Here is a 6,353-nt window from a genome sequence, read left to right on the forward strand (position 1 = left end):
ATCTTTCAATTTATAATTTCTGTATACCTTTCCTAAACCTTTGACCTTGGTTTGACCAAGCCTTAATCCTCAATTAAGGTCTTGGAATTCTTCCTTAATCCATGATTAATCATGCTTTCTTGGTTAATCACTAACCCTTAATCCTTAATCTAATATTTAATTAAGGTCCTCAAGTCACATAGTCATAATCCTCTAAAATTAAATCACTAATCCCTTTTTGGATTAACCATTAATCATTCTCTAATCAACATGATTAACCATTAATCATTCCTTAATCAACATGATTAATCATTAATCATTCTCTAATATGATTAAGCTTTAATCAATCCTTATTTAACATGATTAATCATTAATCATTCTCTAATCAATATGATCAAGCTTTAATCATTCCTTAATCAACATGACTAATCATAATTAAACATCCTTCAATTAGCATAACTAATCACTAATTAATTAGGGTAGCTAACCTTAATCACTTACTAATCCTTAATCAAATAACATAATTAATCTTAGCTATCACTAAACCATAATTAATCAAGGTAATTAATCCTAATCTTCCTCAAATAAATAATCAACTAAAAATAATTAACACTTAGGGAGATAAACATACCTTAATTAGCGCTTAATCGGCGATTAGAGGTGTTTAAGCTTGCTGTCTCTCTTTCTCTCTCTTCTTTCTTCCTTTCTCTCTCCTAGAACTCAAGAACACAAAATTCTCTCCCAACAAACCACCTTGGCCGAATTTGTTCATGGAAGGGGGGTATTTATAGGCCTTGATATTTCAAAATGCCGAAAATGCCCTTCGGGAAAAAGATGCGATCTCGGCCGTCCATTTTTTTCTACTTTACACGTGGACAAATCTTAGGGCACTCACCATAAGAAAGTGACACATGTAGGGACACCTAATCACCATGTGATTTTCATGTGGAAAATAAATATTATTTTATTATTTTGTCTCTTATTTCCCTTTATGCCCTTGAACAATTTGGAAAATTCCAACTTTGTCCTCTCCTTCTAATTTTGGCCGAATTATTGCTCTTAATATTGGGAAAAATATGACTCATCCAATAATCAGTGCAATCCACTGATTATTTGTGTATTTCCGGCCCGATTTTCCAACAATCCTGTCCAATTTACTGTCACAAAATTTCGATTTCAACACCTCATTAAATTCCCCTTATTCCAAGGGTAATCCATGATTTTTCTCAAGTTCTATCTCCCTCTATAATTTTCTAAATTTTATTCTGTCAAAAATCACTATTCTACCGATAATAATTCGGTAATAAATATTCTTTAAGCTAACCTTTGTACATCCAAAGGTGGGAAATAATTTTATAAATTAGGATAATATGTCACATAATTTATCCATATTTTTCCTTGAATTTTTGAGACCTCTATATATTTTAAATAATGGAAATTGGCTAATTTTCCTTAATTAACCAAAAATTCCAATAATTACAAATAATTTCCTGATAAATTATTTTTAATCTCATATTCATCTTCTAAGCCTCAAACATTATTCTGTACCCTCCTTTCTATTTTTCATAATTTTCTGGGAATTTTTCAGGAAATTTGAACATTATTTCCAATACTGCCCTTCTTTAACTGATCTTTTCAGAAATGACCGTTATGTCCCTATCCTGATTTTTCCTCATAGCCTGGATCCTCTACCAGTCTACTATACTACTTGGCCTTAATCAGTCACAAATCATTCATCAGTTAGAATAAAATTATCAGGGTGTGACAAGTATCACAAGAGAAAAAGTAACAAAATCGACTTGCAGCACACAAAGTCAAATAAAAGTATGCAATGTGATGGATGCAAGTGTAAGGTGTGAGTATGAAAGTATATGGATGAGTATTAGTATGTATAGATGAGTATGAGTATGTATGGGTGGGGTATGAGTAAGTATGCACAGATAAAGAAGCTGAATGCAAGTGTCAAAAACTTTCAGAGAAGTTGGCCGCGGCGAAATCAGGGGTTGGCCGCGGCGAAAGATGGCAGAGAAGACCAGATGTCTGAAATCGGGAGTTGGCCGCGGCGAAAACAGGGGTTGGCCGCGGCGAAAGTATCCCGAGGGAATTTCTTCAGTAATTCGAAAAGTTGGCCGCGGCGAAAGTGGGCAGTATGCTTATCAGACACTGGACTTCACTGATGCAACGTGAGAAATGCTGAAAATCAAGAAAATCAGTATATTTGTTTGTATTTCCAAAAATTTTGATGCTATGCAAGATGAAAACCTATACTATGAACAAATATGCAACTAAACCACTCTAAATGCTACCCATAAAGATCAAAAACCTCAAAAGTCAATCAAATAGCACAAGCTAACCTAGAGAACCAATTTCTTGGCTCCCCGGCAACGGCGCCACTTGAAAGAGAGCCTTTTCTTGTCGTTCGCTTAGAGGTTCTCGCTCAAAAATTATCCAAGCTATGCAGTAGTGCAAACTCGGGTCGTTCTCTTTTGGGAGCCTAAATTAGATGTCTAAGTTAGATTAATGCTATGCAGAGTAATGAAAAAGGGGTTTTTGGTGTTTTTATCCATTGATGAAATGCTAAAACTAAATGCAATTAATTCGAATCTAAGTGACTATGTTTTTGGATTTTTCTAGATAGTAGTAATGAAGTGAAATTAATGATATGTAATCTCTTGAATATAGCTTTGAAGCAATCATAGTTCAAAATAACTATGGGAGTAGAAATCACCAAGTTTTCTAAATGAAACACCTTAAAGAACTCTTTAAGTCTAGGATCTTAATCAATGGTACCCATTTCATAAGATCCTATTAAGCTCACTTAGTGTGTGTATTAAGATTAATTAATGCACTTGGTTAAATGCAAGCCCAGATTAACTCAACAATCACACATTACCATGCAAGACAGAGAGTATCAAAAGAGTTGCATAAAAACATACATGTAACCACATGTATTGAAGCTCAAATTCAACACTAATAATCCAATACACAAGACAATCATCCAGAATTGATTACAACCATAATCAAAATAGTTCAGCCCAAATTTACAAATCCTAAGACCTAGAAATTCATAAACAAAGAACTAGAACTTATAGATGAAGCTAACTCCCCTTTGAAGCTTTGTGAACTCATGCTCCTTCTACCATATTCAAGAGTTGAGAAGCTTAGCTAGTCATAACTCTTGAATCAACTCCAACCAGATATTGTTCTTCAGCCATGGTAGCAGCAGATGGAAGAAATGGAAATGGGATTAGGGTTTCTGAGGTGGAAATGAGAGAAAAGGATGAAAGATACGTAGGTGGTGGCTGAATGATTGTCATCCCCTCTCATCATACCCAAAATAGGGTTTCTAACCCGAAACTTACGTGCATGGGTCGGTTTATGGGGATGGGTAGGTCAAAATTTCCCGAAATGGTCGGGTCTGAGAATTGCTGCTTCGAGAGGTTCGCCGCGGCGAAGAATATGTTCGCCGCGGCAAAACATGGCAGAGACCTGTCTTCAAGGAAGGGTTTTCGCCGCGGCGAAGTGAGATGTTGGCCGCGGCGAACTTAGGCAGAGGATCTTCTCTTGCTTCTTTTGCCTTGGTTTCTTCAATTCTGGCCCCAAATCTTTAGTGTCCTACAATAAAAAGTAACAAATTGAAGTATCAATTGTCCTAGAAGTTAATTGAATCCAATTAACAACCAATTATGACAATTTAATCCTCAAAATGACACTAACTTAAAGTAAGAACCATAAATCTCAGTTAAGCACAATTTTCATTAAAAAGGACCAGAAAGTATGACAAAATCATGGATAATGATATGAAAAGAAACTAATATTTTGAGCTCAATCAACCTCTTTCACAAAATTTAGAATAGCCTAAGGCTTGAAGGCTAACAGAAACATCCTCTAGAACAAGTCATTGGTGAAGTCAATAAAGGGGTCAAAACCTGGAGACAAGTGTTTAATGAAGTGTGCTTCTCTGCATTCATCTCACACATTGAACCAACCAATGTTGACCAGCTCTATCCGATGAATTCTGGATAGTTGCAATGCAGGAAGAGCTGAACCAATTTGAGAGGAATCAAATTTGGGAATTGGTACCCAGACCTAATGATCATCCGATCATAGGCACTAAATGGGTATTCAAAAACAAGCTCGATGAATCTACGTAAATCATCAGGAACAAAGCCAGACTAGTAGCTAAAGGTTATAATTAGGAAGAAGGTATTGATTATGAGGAAACATATGCTCCAGTAGCTAGATTAGAAGCTATACGAGTACTCTTAGCCTTTTCTTGCATAAAAGATTTCAAATTATATCAAATGGATGTTAAAAGTGCATTTTTGAACGGTTATATTTTAGAAGAAGTGTTTATTGAACAGCCTCCTAGTTGTGAAGACTCAAATTACCTTGATCATGTTTATAAACTGAAAAAGGCTTTATATGGTTTAAAACAAGCTCCTAGAGCCTGGTACGAACGCCTTAGCAATTCCTGATAAAAAAAGGTTTTGAAAAAGGCAAAGTGGATGCTACTCTTTTCATTAAAAGAAGTAGAAAAGAACTTTTGATTATTCAAATTTATGTGGATGATATTATTTTCAGAGCTACTAATGAGGATCTTTGTCAAGAGTTTGCTAAGCTAATGCAGGGTGAGTTTGAAATGTCGATGATGGGAGAACTGAATTTCTTTCTGGGATTGCAAATCAAGCAAAAGAAAAATGGCATTTTTATATCCCAGATGAAGTATCTGGGATATAAAAATATGGATTAGAAAATGCCAAAAGCGTAAAATCTCCTATGAATTCAACCATCTCACTAGATGCAAACGAAAAGGGCAAGGACGTGAATCTGACCAAATATAGAGGAATGATTGGGTCATTACTCTATCTCACTGTAAGCAGGCTAGATATTCAATTCAGTGTAGGAATGTGCGCAAGATGTCAATCAGCCCTAAAGAATCACATGAAGAAGCCGTCAAGCGAATCCTCAGATACCTTGTCAGGACACAGAATTTGGGAATCTGGAATCCAAAGAAAGGAGCAGAATATCTAATGGGATACTCAGATGTAGATCATGGAGGTTATAAGACGGACAGAAAGAGTACCAGTAGACAAAGTCAATTCTTCAGAGGGTGCCTTGTCTCGTGGTCAAGCAAAAAGCAGAATACTGTGGCAATTTCCTCCACAGAATCAGAATATGTTGCCACTGCCAGCTGTTGTGCTCAGATTCTATGGTTAAGACAACAACTACAGGATTTGGGAATCAACTTGAGAGAGATTCCAATCCTGTGTGACAACACGAGCATGATAAGCTTGTCCAAGAATCCAGTTCATCATGCTCGAACTAAGCACATTGACGTTCGACATCATTTCATTTAGGATCATGTTCAAAAGAAAGATGTAAAAGTAGAATTCATCCCCACTGAATATCAAATAGCATATATTTTCACAAAGCCTCTCGATCAACAGCAATTCAACTACTTTAAAAGAGAATTAGAAATGGTAAATCCCAATGAGTTGTAAGAAATCTCATATTATCTCTTAAATTTAAATCTTTAGATTTAATATTTTGATGATTAAAAGACTAACTTAAGCATCGGAGTGGATAGAAATTTGTTTTACAAGAACCTCTATTTTGTCAAAGAAAAACAGAGGTAAACAGAGTATGGAATGATTGATAAAGACATCGATAATCATACTGCCAAGAAAGGATAATTTATCCATCAACTGATCGATAAATGAAGCATGTGAAGCAAGAGAATGAAGTTGGAAGGAGAATTATCGATAAGCTGATCAATAAGCCAATTATCGATCAACACATCAATTAGGAACAATGAGGATTTAAGACAAATCAATCAATTTGGTAAGAATTATCGATAAGCTGATTGATAAAATGTTAATCGATCAAATGATCGATAAACCAGACCAAGTATGCATTTCTCTCATTAACTTTTATCGATAATGTGATCAATAATTTATTGCTCGATAACTTGATCGATAATTGTCTTCAGTGTTCTTGTGTGTTCTTCATATTTATCAAACACGTGATCGATCACTCATTGATTGATAACTTGATTGATAATTTTAGTGTCTATAACGTCTTTGTTTTTGAAAACCCCTGTCAGTTATCAAACCCTAACTCGAAAAATCATTCCCCTATTCCTAAGCAACGGTCCAAAATCACTATTCCATTAAATTTCTAGCCCCTTTCCACTCGAATCCAACCTTGAAGCTCACTCGTCCTCTACCGTACTCGTCAAACACTCCCTTAATCGATTAAATCCTTAGAATCCTTCGGTCCTACGAAAAATGGTGAGAGTTAAGCAACCAAATATTGAGCGAGAAGAAAGCACTAAAAAACAAACCCAACCTAGGGATACTACTCCCTCAGGT

Source organism: Neltuma alba, unplaced genomic scaffold, assembly GCF_004799145.2.
Source record: "Neltuma alba isolate B1F8T4 unplaced genomic scaffold, ASM479914v2 tig00010585_pilon, whole genome shotgun sequence".
NCBI lineage: Eukaryota > Viridiplantae > Streptophyta > Magnoliopsida > Fabales > Fabaceae > Neltuma > Neltuma alba.